Source organism: Loxodonta africana, chromosome 6 (genome assembly GCF_030014295.1).
Source record: "Loxodonta africana isolate mLoxAfr1 chromosome 6, mLoxAfr1.hap2, whole genome shotgun sequence".
In the NCBI taxonomy this organism is placed as follows: Eukaryota; Metazoa; Chordata; class Mammalia; order Proboscidea; family Elephantidae; genus Loxodonta; species Loxodonta africana.
In genome coordinates this window covers 124,113,697-124,132,849 of record NC_087347.1, presented here as the reverse complement: position 1 = coordinate 124,132,849, position 19,153 = coordinate 124,113,697, and positions in this window count along the sequence as shown.

Sequence of the window (19,153 nt, the reverse complement as noted above, 5' to 3'; positions counted from 1 at the left end):
CATAAAAGTACCAGACCCAGGGGGTCTGAATGAGGGTTAAAAAGCAGCGTGGGCCCCATTCACCAATCCATGTATTCTGGTATGGAGCTGCATCAGCCCAGTGGAAGAGGAACTTTATTGCTAATCGCTCTGTCTGGAGTAGGAGCACTTTTCTATTCCAACCATGCAGGGGGAGACCCTTTCTTCTAATTTTCACAATGTCGCCAACAATGGGTTAGCTGCATTTCTGTTCTATCTCCTCTTTCTCTTCAGTTTTAAAATTAATCTCCCAGATTTTCACTTCCAGTCCTACTTCCAGCCATGATGAAGTAACTGATTTTGGACTTACCTTTCTGTAATAAGCAACTGTAAAACTGGACAAAATATATAAGGCAACTGTTTTCAGGCTTTGGACAACAGGCAGCACAGGACTGTGGCTCTTGAAAGAAGGGAAGCTCATGAAGTGTGCCTCATGGTCTTCCCTGACTTTCTGTCTGGCATCACTTTCCTGACCTTGGTACAGGGATGAAAAGCCCAAAACAGTAGTGAGAGTGGTGGTCTTGCTAAGCTGAGGAGTCAGAGATTTTAGTTTGGGGCTTTTGAGGTATCTGGAATTTGTAGGGCAAGGAACCAGAGGGAAGGGAGCACCATGAGAGTGTGTATGGGCGGAAGTCTGCATGAGGAGTTCCCTCAGGTTTGGCTGAGGGCTGTGCTTCGTACATGCAGGATGAGAGGCTGTCACAGGCCTTTCAGAGAGTGGCTGCTCAAGGACTGAGAGCTGAATGGAGACACCCAGGTCTTGCAGTGCTAGGAGATATTGAAATTTCACTCTAACCAAAATGGAGATGTCTCACTGATTGAGCTACTCTATAAGAGTAAGGACCATGCCCTCAAGTAAGTACCAATCCCTAGGACTAAGGTCAACATCAAAATATATCCATCCTAAGAAGCATAAAACAAGCCTGACCATATCAACGGGGTCCACCAGTAACTGCTTTCCAGAACTCTTAAAGGAAGATGATATAACTCAGATGCCCTACAATATAGCATTCACAATGTCCAGCGTTCAGTAAAAAAAAAAACCAAACATGCAAAGAAGCATAAAAATGTGACTCATAATTATAAGAAAAGACAGTCCAAAGAAACACACCTTTCAGATGATCCAGATGTTGGAATTAGCAAAAATAAAAACAAAAAAATAAAAAAACACAGCAATAGCTATAATTAATTTGCTCATAGATTTAAAAGAACAGGGATATAATAAGTAAATATATTGGAAATATCAGCAGGGAAAATATAAAAAAGAACCAAATGGAAAGTCTATAAAATACAATATCTAGAATGAACTAGTCTTTGGAGGCTAGATTGGTGAATTCTAAGTCAAATGAATAGAAATTAGCCAAATTAAAGAGCACAGAAAAAAGATTTAAAAAAAAGAGCTTCAGCGGCCTATGGAAAAAAAATTTTGGGGAGGGGCCTATGGGACGATAGTAATTAGTCTAACATACATGTAATTAGAATTCCAGAAGAAGAGAAGAGAAAGAATGGAGAAGAAAATACATTTGAAGAAACATTAACTGAAAATTTCTCAGTTTAATGAAAAACACAAATCTATAGATCCAAGTAGTTCAAAGAATCACGACTGACATAAAAGAAAAACATCCCTAAGCACAGCATGATCAAATTGTTGAAAACCAGATACATATGAAAACAGTGAAAAAAGCATATAGGGAAGTAACAACAAGGATTACATCTGACTTCCTAACAGAAAAACAATGGAAGCTAGAAGAAAACAGAATATCTTGAAAAAAAACCAAAAGAATAAAAATTAGGCACTGGATAACAGATCACATGAGTTTCTATTTTCAAGTAAAATATACTTCAAAATTAAAAATAAGATAAACAAAAGCAAAGGTAAGTAATCACCAAAAGACCTGTTCTACATGAAATGCTAGAAAAAAATTCTTTAGGCTGCAGGGAAATGATGTTAGATGAAAACTAACATCTAAATGAAGTAATGAAAGCATTGAAAATGGCATACATGAGGGTAAATATAAAGGCTATCATTTGATTCCTTAATTTCTTGAAACAATTTCAAAGCAGAAGTAATAAAATTGTATTGTGGGATTTGTATCCTGTATAGAAAGAAATATGCAATGACTATGGCACAAAGGATAGGGAGTAAGTGGAAATATACAATGGTAAGATTTATAGATTTTACTTGAAGTGGTATTCAGTAAGCTGTAATAAGGATGTATATTGTATTCCCTAGAGCAAGCATTTAAGACAATATAAAGAGATATAGATAAAAAAATAAAAATAAAGGAACCAAAAACCAAACCAAACCTGATGCTTTCGAGTCGATTCTGATTCATAGTGACCCTATAGGACAGAGTAGAACTGCCTTTCCAAGGAACGCCTGGTGGATTCAAACTACCGACCTCTTGTTTAGCACTTAACCACTACGCCACCAGGGTTTCCCCAATACAGGAAGTAAATTTAAATACTAAAAAATACTGGATTAACATAAAAGAAGGCAAGAAAGAAGCAGCAGAGGGACAAAAAATAATAGTGAAACAAAGAAAACAAACAGGGTGATAGTAGACTGAAACTCAGCCATATAAGTAATTACATTAAATGTAAAAAGTTTAGGCTCCAATAAAAATGCAGAGATTTTTTAGAGTAGATAAAAAAAAAAAAAAGACCCAGTCCAAAGGACTAATGGACCACATTTACCACGGTGGCCAACAGACTGAGTCCAGTAGAACTAGATGGTGCCCAGCTACCACCACTGACTTCTCTGACAGGCATCACAATAGAGGGTCCTGGACAGAGCTGGAGAAAAATGTAATACAAAATTCTAACTCAAAAAGAAAGACCAGACTTGCTGGCCTGACAGAGACTGGAGAAACCCTGAGAGTATGGCCTGTGGACACCCTTTCAGCTCAGCAATGAAGTCACTCCTGAGGTTCACCATTCAGCCAAAGATTGGACAGGTCCATAAAACAAAATCAGACTAAAGGGGCACACCAGCCCTGGGGCAAGGACTAGAAGGCAGGAGGGGATAGGAAAGCTGGCAATAGAGAACCCAAATTTGAGAAGGGAGAGTGGTGACTTGTTGTGGGGTTGTTAACCAATGTCATAACACAATATGTGTACTGTTTAATAAGAAACTAGTTTGTCCTGTAAACCTTCATCTAAAGTACAATAAAAAAATGCAAAAATAAAATAAAATGATTGCATTTTAAACCTGAAATGTAAATTCATTTACATTAAATGTAATTATTTTAAATCTAAAAAAAAAAAAAAAAGACCCAGCTATGTGATATCTACACAAAACCCTACACTTTAAGACATAGGATTTCAAAAATATAATGCAAAGAGTAAACATAAGAAAGCTGGCTTATGGTTATTTTAATATCAGAGTAAATTACAAGATAAAGAGCGATGAAGAGAGACTTTCCTCGTAATTAAAAAAAAAAAGATTAATCAAGAAGGCATTGTAATTGCACCTAATTACAGAGTTTCAATATAAATAAAGCAAAAGCTGATGGGAATAAAGGGAGAAATATTCAAACCAACGGTTGCATTAGGAAACTTTAACACACACTGCAAGTAATTATTAGAACAAATAGACCAAAAAATCAGCAAAGATATAGAAGATTTGAATAGCACTAGCTACCAACTTGACGTAATTGACATTTGTGGAGTGCTACCCCCAGCTGCAGAATACACATTCTTTTCATATGCATACAGAAGATTCACCAAGACAGAATACATATTGGCCATAAAATAAGTATTGGTAAATGTCAAAATACGAAAATTATACACAATATTTTCTCAGTTGAAAGGGAATTAAATCAGAAATCATTAACAATAAAATATTTAGAAATGTCTCTAAGTGTTTGGAAATTAAACAACTTCCTTCTAAACAATCCATGGATGAGAGAGAAAGTTACAAGAGAAATCAGAAAGTATTTCAAATGGAATAATAACAAAAAAACAGCATTCAAAATGTGTGGGATGCAGTTAAATCAGTATAGAGGGAAATTTACCTGATTAAGTACTTATATTAGAGAAGAAAAGTTTAAAATCAATGAGAAATTTTCCACCTCAAGTGAAAACAAAAAAGCTACACACACACACACATACATACGCATATACCTATTAGAAGAAAACAATGAAATAAGAGACAAATAGAGAAAATAAGCAAAGCTAAAAGTTGGTACTTTGAAAAGATTAATAAAACTGATAAAAAATTTTTTTTTTTTTTTTACCCTTCAGAAATGCTGATTAAGAAAGAGAGAAAACACAAATTACCAATATTAGGAATAAACAAGGAGCTATCACTACAAATCTTACAGACCTTAAAAGGATAATGAGAGAATATTACTAACAACTTTATGCTAATAAATTCAACAATGTAGATGAAAAGGACAAATTGCTTGAAAAACACAAGTAACAAAACTGACACAAGATAAAACAGAACATCTGAATAGCCCTATGACTATCAAAGAAATTTGTTTTCGAAACTTTACCAAGGAGAAAACTAAAGGCCCAGTTAATTTTATAGGTGAATTCAATCAAACACTTAAGTAAAAAATAGTTACAATCTTATAAAAACTCAGAAAATAGAGGAGGAAGGATCACTTTCAAACTCATTTTATGAGGTCAGCATTATCTTGATAACAAAGCCAGACAAAAACTTTACAAGAAAGGAAAACTGCAGAACATTCCTTATGAACATAGATGCAAAAATACTTAGCAAAATTGAACTAGCTGGTTGAATTCTGCAAAATATAAAAAACACCAACAGCAAAAAAAAAAAAAAACAAACTCATGACCAAGTGGAGTTTAAATTCAGGTATACAAATATGATTTATTTAAAAGCCAATCTGTGTAATTTATTATATTAACAGACTAAAAAAAAAAAAAAAAAAGACTAAGAATTTAAAAAATTGTCATCTCCATAGACATAGGAAAAAAAAAATTGACAAAACCCAATCCCTACTCAGGTTAAAAACCCTGAACGTCCTGGAAATAGAAGGAAATGCACTGATCTGATAAAGAGCTTTTCAAAAATCCTACAGTTAATATATCTAATGGTGAAAAACAGAATGCTTTTATTTTACTGGAAACAAGAAAAAAATGCCCACTGTCACCATTTATATTCAACATTTTATAAAGGTCCTAGCCAGTGCAATAAGACAAGAAAACCAATAGTTATAAAGATTGAAAACGAAGAAGCAAATGTCTCTTAATTAATAGACAACATGATTGTCTATGTAGAAAATACTAAGGAATTAAAAAAAAAATCTAGTAGAATTAATAAGTAATTCTAGCAGTTTTCAGGATACAAGGTAAATACACAAAAATGTCTCTCTTTTTTTTTTCTTTTCTACATCTAGCAACAAATAGAAAACCCTGGTGGCGTAGTGGTTAAGTGCTACAGCTGCTAACCAAAGGGTCAGTAGTTCGAATCTGCCAGGCGCTCCTTGGAAACTCTATGGGGGCAGTTCTGCTCTGTCCTACAGGGTTGCTATCAGTTGGAATCAACTCGATGGCACTGGCTTTGGTTTTTGGTTTAGCAACAAATAACTGGAAACAGAAATTGAAGGAAATATCATTTAGAAGAGCATCCAAAAAAAAAAAAAAAAACCAAAATACTTAGTGATAAATTTAACAAAATAAGTGTAGGCCTTCTACATTAAAAACTATAAAATATTGCTCTGAGAAATCAAAGATTTAAAATAAATGAAGAGATATTTCATGTTCGTAGATCAGAAGACTTAATAGTGTCAAGACGTCAATTTTCCTCAAATTGACATACAGATTCAGAGCAATCCAATCAATTTTCCAGCAAATTCTTTTATAAAAATTGACAGGCTGATTCTAAAATTTGTAAAGGAATGTGAAGAACCTAGAATAACCAAAATAGTCTTGAAAAAAAAAAAAAAAACCTGAGGAGCAAAGTTGGAGGAATAATAATAACTGATTTCAACATTCACTGTAAAACTATTTTATCAAGACATTGTGGTATTAGTGTTAGCAGATATCCAAAAAGAAAATAATCGATGGAAAAGAGAATCCAGAAAAGAACTACTTGTGTACATATATGTGGTCTATTGCTTTTCAACAAAGGCAACAAGACAACTTGATGGCGGGGGGTAGGGGGAGACAGGAAGGAAATATTTTTGAACAAATAGTGCTGGGAAAAACAGTATAAAATATAGCGGAGAAAATCTCCAAAACATTGACCCCTCTACTTTATATTTTACACAAAAAGTAAGTTGAGGTGGGTCATAGACCCAAGCACTGAAGCTAAAATTATACAGCTTCTAGGAAAAAAACACTTCAAAAATCTTTATGATCTGGGGGTAGGCAAAAATTTCTTGGAGAGGATCCCAAAACCATGACTTGTAAAAAGTAAAAGTTGATAAATTAAGTTCTATCAAACTTTGTGATTTTTCCTGATCAAAATACCTGACAATTCACTTGTGCTCACAATATATAAACAATGCCTACAAATCAGGAATAAAAATACAAACAATAAAAATGGGCAAAAGATCTAGACAGATACTTTACAAAAGAAGACAAATGAATGGTCTATAAATGTATAAAAAGGTACTCAACGTTGTGAACAGGGAAATGCAAATTAAGTGAGATGAAATCCACTAGAAGAACTAAAAAAGACTGTCAACACCAAATGCTTGAGAGGATGGGAATAACTCTAATTCCATGCATTGCTGGTGGTAATTTCTTATAAAATTAAACACACACCCACCTGGTTACTCAGGGATTACATTCCTAGCTATTTACCCAAGAGATATGAATGTTCACAAAAAGTCTTGTGCAAGAATATTCATTGTAGCTTTAGTCACAATGATAAAAAAATTAGAAAAAATCCAAATGCCCTTCAACAGGTTAGTGTATAAACAGACTGTTGTATATCCTACAATAAAGTATGTTGTTGTTGTTAGGTGCTATCAAGTCGGTTCCAACTCATAGCGGCCCTATGCACAACAGAACGAACCACGGCCCGGTCCTGCTCCATCCTTACAATCGTTGTTATGCTTCAGCTCATTGTTGCAGCCACTGTGTCAATCCACCTCATTGAAGGTCTTCGTCTTTTCCGCTGACCCTGTACTTTGCCAAGCATGACGTCCTTCTCCAGGGACTGATCCCTCCTGACAACATGTCCAAAGTATGTAAGACCCAGTCTCGCCATCCTTGCTTCTAAGGAGCATTCTGGTTGTACTTCTTCTAAGACAGATTTCTTTGTTCTTTTGGCAGTCCATGGTATACTCAATATCCTTTCCCAACACCACAGTTCAAAGGCATCAATTCTTCTTCGGTCTTCCTTATTTATTGTCCAGCTTTCATATGCATATGGTGTGATTGAAAATATCATGGCTTGGGTCAAGCACACCTTAGTCTTCAGGGTGACATCTTTGCTCTTCAACACTTTAAAGAGGTCCTTTGCAGCAGATTTGCCCAATGCAACACATCACTTGATTTCTTGACTGCTGCTTCCATGGCTGTTGATTGTGGATCCAAGTAAAATGAAATCCTCGACACCTTCAATCTTTTCTGCATTTATAATGATGTTGCTTATTGGTCCAGTTGTGAGGATTTTTGTTTTCTTTATGTTGAGGTGCAATCCATACTGAAGGCTGTGGTCTTTGATCTTTATTAGTAAGTGGTTCAAGTCCTTTTCACTTTCAGCAAGCAAGATTGTGTCATCTGCATAACGCAGGTTGTTAATGAGTCTTCCTCCAATCCTGATGCCCTGTTCGTCTTCATGTAGTCCAGCTTCTGAGATTATTTGTTCAGCATACAGATTGAATAGGTATGGTGAAAGAATACAACCCTGAAGCACACCTTTCCTGACTTTAAACCAATCAGTATCCCCTTGTTCTGTCTGAACAACTGCCTCTTGATCTATGTAAAGGTTCCTCATGAGCACAATTAGGTGTTCTGGAATTCCCATTCTTCACAATGTTATCCATAATTTGTTATGATCCACACAGTCGAATGCCTTTGCGTAGTCAATAAAACACAGGTAAACATCCTCTGGTATTCTCTACTTTCAGCCAGGATCCATCTGACATCAGCAATGATATCTCTGGTTGCATGTCCTCTTCTGAAACCGGCCTGAATTCCTGGCAGTTCCCTGTGGATATACTGCTGCAGCCCTTTTTGGATTTTGCACATGTATTATAATGACATGTGCAAAGAGCTGGAGATGGAAAATCAAAAGGGAAGAACACACTCGGTGTTTCTCAAGCTAAAAGAACTGAAGAAAAAATTCAAGCCTTGAGTTGCAATAGTGAAGGATTCTATGGGGAAAATATTAAACGATACAGGAAGCATCAAAAGAAAATGGAAGGAATACATAGAGTCATCATACCCAAAAGAATTAGTCGATGTTCAACCATTTCAAAAGGTGGCATATGATCAGGAACTGATGGTACTGAAGAAAGGAGTCCAAGCTGCTCTGAAGGCATTGGCAAAAAACAAGGCTCCATATCAATTGAGATGTTTCAACAAACAGATGCATCGCTGGAGGTGTTCACTCGTCTATGCCAAGAAATATGGAAGACAGCTTCCTGGCCAACTGACTGGAAGAGATCCATATTTATGCCTATTCCCAAGAAAGGTTATTCAACCGAATGTGGAAATCATAGAACAATATCATTAATATCACACACAAGCAAAATTTTGCTGAAGATCATTCAAAAACAATAAATATGCTTGGCAATAAAAAAAAGAACTATGGGTACACATAATAATACAGCTAAATCTCAAAATGTTGTGTTGAGCACGAAAAGCCAGACACCTGAAGATTATACACTGTATGATCTCATGACGTTCAAGAACAGGCAAAACTAATCTATGGTAACAGAACACACTGTCTTTGAAGAGTGGGAATTTAGTGGCAGGAGGCATGATTAGGGCATTGGTAATAAAGGTGTTTACCTTTGTGGAAACTCACAGGATTGTATACTTAAGATCTTTGCATTTCACTGTAGGTTAATTTTTACACACACACACCAAAAAAAAGCGGTAAAAAATTATTCAACTCTTCTTGCTCCCTCCCCTTGAGAATGTATCCCTTAAATTTATTTACAACTTAGAAGGATAGAATTGGAACGGAGTTATTGCTGTGTTTTCTAGGGACATTGGCATATGTGCGTCTGAACAGAGGTGATATTTCAGTACAAAGGAATAAACAATTTCCCATTTGAAAGTTGGCCACCCTGGCAGGGTATCTTCGCACTGGGTGAGCCTAACATGCTGCTTCTGAAATTCAGAGTTCCGTAGCCTATGTGTTTGGTGTCTCTGTGTTCATCAGAATAATGGCTAGTGATTCCAGCTTATGATAGAGGCAGCAGCAGTAGTGACAGGAAGAGGGAAAGAAGGAGTGAAGTTGAGGATGAGGAGGACAAGGAGGACCAGGAGCCACTTCTGGAAACTGAAAACCTGGCTCTGAGCCAAATGCTTTACCCCCATTGCCTTCTTTAGTCCTTCAACAACTTGAAGAGATAGGCTACTCAACTTTACAGAGGACATGGAAGCTTAGAGAGGTTGAGCAACCTTTTCAACTGCACATAGCTCATAGGACTTAGGAGTTCAAATCTAAGTCTTTTTTTTTATCCCAAAGCTTTTTATCCCAAGTTCTTAAACAGTTTATTTTATTTCTGAGATCGGGAAGAGCTTTGAATAAAGTTTGTTATCTATCATTCCACCTACCCACCCATTCATCCATCCATCTACCCACCCGCTCATCCACCCATCTACACACCAACACACACATCTATTCATCTACCCTCCCATTCATTCATCCATCCACATCCAATCAACGTTCATCAAGTACCACTCGTGAGGCCCAGTTCCTGCCCTCAAGTGGCTCATAGTGTGAAGCAGAGAAATCAGCAATAGGCCCCTAGTGATGCTCAGCAGGATAGAGAAAGTCCCAAGGGGCTGTGAGAGAACAGGGAAGGGACACCAACCTAGTTAGATGTTCCTGGCAGGCTTTCAGAGGTAGCATGAAGGACATTTCTCTTGAGATTTTTCCCCTCCACCATCATGTCCCTTGGGTCCCATCACTCAGGGTTGGGCACAGGGATCTCTCCAGAGCTGTTGTTACACAACTCCTGGTTGGGAGATCAGACAGGACAGACCTTGGCTGCTATTCTCCCCCCTTATCCCTCTTTTTCCCATTCCCTTATCCTGGGTCAGTCAGTACATATCCATGAAAGGACATTGCCTTTCTCATACACTAAGCTATGAGGGGGAGAACCTAGAAAATGATCCTAGATAGGTACCTTGGAAACAATCCACCAGTCCCGCTGCCTCTCCTGGCTGCTTGGGCCTTAACCAGGTTGTGTGTGAGGTTTATAGAGAAAGCACAGGGCAGAGGCTTAATGTCAAAGAGCCTCTGCTCCACCCAAGAACTAAGACATAATGTGGTACCAATAAGCAAGATATGCACAGCCCTACTTGTGCTTACTTACTGGTCTGTAGTGCAAAATTTCACCTGTTTTTCACCACATCAAAGATTGGTGACCAAACACAATTAAACCTGTTCGTACCTTGCTTACTGGTTAATCCGTCCCTGAACGTATACTCCTGAAACAACACAGGAGGAGCAATGCCAGATGAGAACCAATGAAAGCAAACAGGGAGGAAGGGAAAGTCAGAAAGGTGGATGTTGCCTGGAGTGCTTCCTGAAGGGGGGGGTGGTGCTTGGAAAGACAAGTGGGGGAATTTGGCTCAGAAGAGGGTCATGGAGGGCATTCTGGGTAGAAAAGAGAATAACATTAACAGTAACAAACTACTACTAACACTTGTGAAGCACTCATGACTGAGGTCAGTGCTTTATGTAGGTGACCTATTATCATTTCAGTAGGGGTAGAGAAATCAGCATGAGCAAAGGTATTTAGTTCTGGATAACAGCCCAAGACAGCTCCCAGCATTGCTCCCCTCTACCACACATTCACACAGCCTGTATGCGTTACACAGAATCCTGCCTGAGATACTCTGGGCCAGAGCTCAGAAGCTAAGTCACACGCAGCTCCTAGAATGGATCTTGTTGTTGAAGTAGATTGGTGAGCAAATGGGCCTCTTGGGCAGCACGCATTTATTTAAATTTTCAAAAGAAAGGGCGCAGGGTGGATGACCTGGTGGAGGATGACAGCTGCCCCACTGGCAGTAGCTTGTGGAGGACCCTGTGTGCCTGAGCCTAGGGCTCTCCGGATGATCTGTTTTCATTGAGTGTCTGCTGGGACCTGCTCTACTGCCTATAATCTTGCTGAGGAGGTAAAAGCCACAAAGCTGAATCAATTGGACAGCGGACACAGATCAGAATAACATGCTGATGTGATAAAATGCTGCATGTATGGAGTGAGTCATGCATGCCTCAGGCTATATGTTGGGGGGCCTGACTTCTGTGAGGAGACTCGGGACCACCAAGGGGATATTGTGGAGCAGGAGAAGAAGTGGGGCTCTGGCCCCCTTCCCTGCTTCAACTATCTCCCCAGTCACTGTTGAGTCAACCCTGACCCATGGTTGAACGTGTGTCAGGGTAGAACTGTGCTCCATATGGTTTCTGACAGCTGATTTTTTGGAAGTAGATTACCTGACCTCTTTTCTGAGACACCTCTGGGTGCCTCCAACATTTTGGTTAGCAGCTGAGCCCTTTAATCGTTGTACCTACCCCTCAGGGTCTCTCCATCGACTAGGTCAGCCTTGCTGATTTCTGTTTCACATAAATAAACTTCTGGTAAGATTTCATTCAAACCTGTTCTTTTGTTAAAGAAAAAAAAAAAAAAATGCCAGTGGGGGCAATCAGAAGTGCTTGTGCACACCTAGTGTTATTGGCTCTGGGACTCCAGCGTGTGCTGAAGAAATGGGGAAACTGAGAGCTAGGCGTTGTAGGGGAGGTGTCACAGCAGAAGGTATCAGAGAAGAGGCGGGCTGGAGACAGAGTGCTCGGTCCCCTACAACAGCTCAAGGAGTCCCGTTTCCTATCAGGAAGGCTACACCCTCACTCCCTAATATAAGTCGTCATTTTCATCTGATGGGGCCTTCCGTTGTGACAGTCCTGGGGCAGCGGGGAGACTGAGGTGTTACGGAAAGTCTAGAAAAAGTGACCAGACCCCGGGGGTCCTCGCCTTCCTCTCAAGAGGGGGACCAGGTAGTGGCGGTCTGGGCCAAGGGCAGGCCTTGGTCAAGGCAGGGCATTCGTTGCTCTGGGAGGTGAAGGCCCCTCAGTCAGAGATCCCCCTGCGCACTGGGAGCCCAGTCTCTGCTTCCCCCAGGAGGGCTGTCAAAGCACCTGCCGCCTCACTCACCTCACTTGCTGTCACTTGTCAACTTTGGAGCAATCAGTCTGCTACTTAACACCTAACAGGCAAAGCACTCCGGATTTGTCTTTGTTAGTGCTCACAGGAGGTAGGGTGGGGAAATCATTGTGTTGCCTCCCTGCAGGGCACTGCACCTGGGGCCACCCTGCAATCACTCAGCCCTTCTCAATCACCCTGAGTCACTTGGCAGACTCTCACCTGGCAATTTAAGTCAGCTCTCCAGACAGGGCCACGGTGTGAGAAAACTCTGCCCTGGGTCCTGCAACTGGACCGAGCCTGCCATCTGTATCCACGTGTGTGTGCTCATGAGTGTGGGTGTAGTGAGCTCACTTACTGCACGCTGGCTGTGCTGAGGGCTAGGATCATGGTGGGGGATGGACCACGGACCCTGCCCTAGAGGTATTCACCTAGTAGGAATGGGGCAGACAAGTCCACCCCATGGTGTTGTAAGTGCTAGAACAGAGGTGGCTATAGCCTTGTTACAGCGTGGGTTTCCTCCTACCTTGCCTGGGCAGGGCAGAAAAGGCCTCTGGGAGTTTGGATGCCTGGGAGTGGCCCAGGCTGTGAAAAGGTAGCAGATGGGGCCAGAGGCTGGGAAGGAGGCCTTCAGCTCAGGAAAAGCTGTGCAGAGGCACTGAAAGAACAAAGAGCAGACCAGGAGAACGGCAGGTGGATAGGCCTGACTGGAATTTTTTATATATATATAATTAAAAAAATTTTTTGTTGTTCAGAATATACAGAGCAGAACATACACCAATTCAAGTTCTACATGTTCAATTCAGTGACATTGATTTCATTCTTCTAGTTGTATAACCATTCTCACCCCCGTTTTCTGAGTTGTTCCTTCCCCATTAACATAAACGCACTGCCTCTAAGTTTCCTGTCTAATCTTTCACATTTCTGTTATGAATTTGATCCCATATAGATAGTTCTTAAAAGGGCCTGATGCTCAAAGTAGACATTCTTCACTAGTTAAGCTAAACTATCGTTTGGTTTTAAGATTTCAGGAGATAATTTTCTTTTAAGGCTTAAAGATTCTACTAGAGCAATAGTTTCAGGGGTTCATCCAGTCTCAGTGGCTCCAGAAATTATGGATTCCATGAGAATTTGAAACTCTGTTCTAAATTTTCTCCCTTTTGATCAGGATTCTTCTAAGGAATCTTTAATCAAAGTGTTCCAAAGTGGTAGCCAGACCCCACCCAGTTCTTCTGGTCTCCTGGCAAAGGGGGCAGTTGTTCACAGAGGCAATAAGGCACACTTTCAATTTTCTCCTGACTCTCCTTTTTCCTCTGTTGTTCCAGGCAAATAGAGGCCAATTTCTGTACCTTGGATGGCTACTTAGAAGCTTTAAAGACTGAAGGCACTACACTATGAACTAGGAGGTAGAACACAATCACTAAACACCCTGTTAGGCCAATTAACTGGGATGTCCCATGAAACCATGACCTAAACCTAAGCCAAATCCCTTGAGATGTTTGGTTGTACATAACCAGCCTCAGCAGCTACATTTTATTTTATTTTTTTGTCATTATTGTAAATATATCTGTCACACAACTTTTGCCAATTCAACTTTTTACAGGTGCAAAACTTATTGACGGCATCTACGCTAACCGGCTGTGTAACTCTACCCTTGATCAACATGATTTTTTCCATCATTGTAAATCAAAAGTCAGTACTCCATAAACAATAACCCCCCTTTTCCCTTTCCCTCTTGCCCTAGGTAACCATTACTAAACTTTGGTCTCTACACATCTGCCTATTCTTTTCTTTTTATATAAGTGAGATCATACAGTATTTGTCCTTTTGTGATTGACTTACTTGACTCAGCACTTCATTTCTATTACTAGCTGCGTAATATTCCATTGTGCGTATGTACCACATTTTGTGTATCCATTCATCTGTTCATGGGCATTTAGGTTGTTTCTACCTTTTGGCTATTGTGAATAGTGCTGCGGTGAATACTGGTGGACAAGTATCTGTTTGAGTCTCTGCTTTCATATATACCCAGGAAAGGAATTTCCACTCCTGGATATACGCCCAAAAGACTTGAAAGCAGAGACTCAAACAGATCGTTCTGGAGCCCTGGTGGCATAGTGGTTAAGTGCTTGGCAGCTAACCAAGAGTTCATCTGTTGAAATCCTCCAGCCACTTCTTAGAAATCTTATGGGGCAGTTCTACTCTGTCCGTGGTTGCTATGAGTTGGAATCGACTCAACAGCAAAGGGTTTTGTTTTTTTTGTTATGGTGGTTCTATTTTTAGTTTTTTGAAGGAGCTCCACACTCATTTCCAAAGTGATTGTAGCATTTTGTATTCCCACCAGCAATGGATAAGGGTTCCAATTTTCCCACATCCTCTAGAACTTTGTTATATGTATGTACTTTTTCTCTTAGCCAACCTAGTGGGAGTGAAATGGTATCTCATTGTGGTTTAGATTTGGATCTCTCTGATGGCTATTGATATTTGAGCATCTTTTCATGTGTTTGGTGGTCATTTGAAAGCCTTCTTTGGTGAAATGTCTATACAAGTCCTTTCCCATTTGTTGACGGGTTATTTGTCTTTTTTGTTATTACATTATTGAAGTTTTATATATATTTTGGTTATTAGGTTCTTATGGGATATATGGTTTCCAAACATATTCTCCTAGTCAGTAGCTTGTCTTTTTACTTTTTGGGTAAATCTTTTGATAAACAAAAGATTTTAATTTTTATGAGGTCCCATTTATTTTGGCTCTTGCCATTTTGTTATTGTATTAGATAATCCATTGTTAAAACTAGGCCCAGTGGCGTTGGTCCTGCATTTTCTTCTAAGAATTTCATGGTTTTGGTTTTCACATTTAGGTGTTTAACCCATTTTTAATATATTTTTATGCATTGTCATGGATTGAATTGTGTCCCCCCAAAATATCTGTCGACTTGGCTAGGCCATGATTCCAGTATTGTGTGATTGTCCACCATTTTGTCATCTAATGTGATTTTCCTATGTGTTTAAATCCCATCTCTATGATGTTGATGAGATGAGATTAGCAGCAGTTATGTAGACTCAATCTACAAGATTAATCTACAATTTAAGCCAATTTCTTTTGAGATACAAAAGAGAGAAGAGAGCAGAGAGAGGAGGGGACCTCATACTACCAAGAAAACAGCTCCTGGAACAGAGCGGATCCTTTGGACCCGGGGTTCCTGTGTGGAGAAGCTCCTAGTCCAGGGAAAGATTGATGACAAGGACCTTCATCCAGAGCCAACAGAGAGAGAAAGGCTTCCCCTGGAGCTGATGCCTTGAATTTGGACTTCTAGCCTCCTAGACTGTGAGAGAATAAACTTCTGTTTGTTAAAGCCATCCACTTGTGGTACTTCTGTTATAGCAGCACTAGATGACTAAGACATGCTTGATGTTAGGCATGGATCCTCTTTCAGTTCTTCATGTAGGAATCTAATTTTCCTGACATTATTTATTAAAGAGACTCTTCTTTCATCATCAAATGGACTCAGCACCTTCGTCAAGAATCAGTTGTGGGCTTATTTCTGGACTTTCAATTCTATTTCATTGGTCTATATGTCTATTTTTATACCAGTACCAGGCTGTTTTGATTATTGTAGCTGTATAATATGTTTTAAAATCAGGAATTTTGAGTCATCCTACTTCGTTCTTCACTTTCAACATTGCTTTAGGTTTTGGAGCCCTGACGGCACAGTAGTTAAGAGCTACAGCTGCTAACAAAAAGGTCACCAGTTTGAATCCACCAGATGCTCCTTGGAAACCCTACGGGGGGAGTTCTACTCTGTCCTTAGAGTCTCTATGAGTCAGAATCGACTTGACGGCAGCGGGTTTTGGGTTTAGCTATTCAGGGCCTCTTGCCATTGCATATAAAGTTGAGGTTTGGTTTTTCCATTTCTGTAAAGAAGGCTGTTGGGATTTTTATTGGGATTGCGTTGTATCTATAGGTCGATTTGGGTAGTATTGCCATCTTAACAATATTAAGTCTTCCGACCCATAAACACAGAATGTCTTCCCATATATTTAAGTCTTCTTTAATCTGTTTCAGCAGTGTTTTATAATTTTCATTGTGTAAGTCTTTCACATTCCTGGTTAAATTTATTCCTAGGTATTTTATTCTCTTAGATTCTATTGTAAATAGAATCGTTCCCCTAGTTTCCTTTTCATGTTTCGCATTGCTGGTGCGCAGAAAGCCAACTGATGTTTGCTTATACCCTGCAACTTTACTAAATTTCTCTGTTAGCTCTAGATGCTTTCTTGCAGACTCTTCGGGATTTTCTGCATATAGGGTCATGTCATCTGTGAATAGGAATAATTTTACTTCTTTTTCCAATCTGGATACCTTTTATTTCTTTTTCTTGCTAGGACTTCTGATACAATATCGAATAGAAATGGGGAGAACAAGCACCCTTGCCTTGTTCCCAATTTCAAAGGGAAAACTCTTTATCTTTCTCCATTAAATATAATGTTGCCTGTTGGCTTTTCATTTATGCCTATAATCATTTTGAGGAACTTCTATTCCAACCTTCTTCAGGATTTTCATCAAGAAAGCGTGTTGGATTTTATCTAATGCTTTTTCTGCATCCATGGAGATGATCATGTGATTCTTTCCCTTTGTTTTATTGATGTGGTATATTACGTTGATTGACTTTCTAAAGTTGAACCATCCTTGCATTTCTGGAATAAATTCTACTTGGTCATGTTGTATGACTTTGTAAATATGCTGTTGGATTCTGTTCACTGGTATTTTGTTGAGGATTTTTGTATCTATATGCTTGTAGTTTTCTTATCTTGTAGTGTCTATATCTTGTTTCCCTATCAGGGTTATGTTTGTCTCATAGCACGGATTAGGGAGTATTCTTTCCTTCTTTAATTTTGCAAGAGTTTAAACAGGATTTTAAACAGAGTTTGGATAGGTTGTGTGCTTCTAAGAATTTATCCATTTCATCTAGGTTATCCAGTTTGTTGCTGTACAGTTGTTTATAATATTCTGTTATAATTCTTTTTTATTTCTATCATGTCAGTTGTAATGTCTCCTCTTTCATTTCTTATTTTGGTTATTTGCATCTTTTCTCTTTTTAGATTTGTCAGTCTAGTTAAAGTTTTGTCAATTTTATTGATCTTTTCAAAGAACCAATTTCTGGTTTTGTTGATTCTCTCTATTGTTTTTATGTTTTCCATTTTATTTATTTATTGGTAGGTTTAGTCTTAGTTTGCCCTTGTCTTTCTAGTTCTCAAGTTGTGGAGTTAGGCTGTTGATTTGAGATCTTTCTTCTTTTTTCACATAGGTATTTATTGCTATAAGTTTCCCTCTGAGTACTGCTTTTGCTGCATCCTGTAAATTTTGGTATGCTGTGCTTTCATTTTCATTTGATTCTAAGTAGTTTGTGATTTCTCTTTTGGATTCTTCCTTGTCCCACTGGTAGTTTAATAGTATGTCATTTAATTTCCAAGTGTTTGTGTATCGTTCAGGTATTTTTCTGTTATTGACTTCTAGCTTCACTTTGCTGTGGCCAGAGAAAATACTTTGTATGATTTCAATCTTTTTAAATTTATCAAGGTTTGTTTTGTGACTTAATATGTGGCCTATCCTGGAGAATGAACCAGGTGCACTGGGGTAGAATGTACATTGTGCTGTTTTGGGGTGGAGTGTTCTATATATGTCTGTAAAGACTAGCTGGTTTATAGTCCCATTTGGGTCCTCTACTTCTTTGTTGATATTCTTTCTAGATGTTCTGTCCAATATTGAAAGAGGTGCATGGCAGTCTCCAGCTATTATTGTAGTACTATCTATTTATCTCTTCAATTCTATCAGTGTTTCCTTTATATATTTAGGTGCCCAGATGTTGAGTGCACATACATTTATAACTGTTAAATCTTGAAGTTTTATCACTATATGATGCTCACCTTTATGTCTTCTAACAGATTTTGTCTTAAAGTCTACTTTCTAATATTAAGATTGCCACCCCAGCCCTCTTTTGGTTACTAATTGCATGGAATACCTCTTTCCACCCTTTAACTTTCAACCTATTTGTGTCCTTGGGTCTAAATGGTGTCTCTTGCAAACAGCATATAGTTGGATCATGTTTTTAAATTAGTTCTGCCACTCTTTGCCCTTTTTTTTTTTTTTGTGAGTCACAGGATTTATTTATTTATTTCACTTTTTTTTAAAATTGTGCTTTAATTGAAAGTTTACAAATCAAGTCAGGCTCTCATACAAAAATTTATATACACCTTGCTATGTACTCTTAGTTGCTCTCCCCCTAATGAGGCAGCACACTCCTTCTCTACACCTTATATTCCCCATGTCCATTCAGCCAGTTTCTATCCCCCTCTGCCTTCTCATCTTCCCTCCAGGCAGGGGCTGCCCACATAGTCTCATGTGTCTACTTGAGCCAAGAGGCTCATTTCTCACCAGTATCATTATCTATTTTATAGTCCATTCCAGTCTCTGTCTAAGAGTTGGCTTTGGGAATGGACCCAGTCTTGAGCTAACAGAAGGTCTGGGGCCCATGGCCTCCAGAGTCCTTCTAGCCTCAGTCAAACCATTTAGTCTGATCTTTTTACAAGAATTTGAGGTTGCGTCCCACTGCTCTCCTGCTCCCTCAGGGATTCTCTGTTGTGTTCCCTGTCAGGGCAGTCATTGGCTATAGCTGGGCACCATCTCGTTCTTCTGGTCTCAGGCTGATGGAGCATCTGATTTATGTGGCCCTTTCTGTCTCATGTCTTTGGTGTCCTTACTCTCTGCCTTTTGACTGGAGCATTTAGCCCATCTGCATTCACTGTGATTACTGATAAGTGACTTCTGCCAT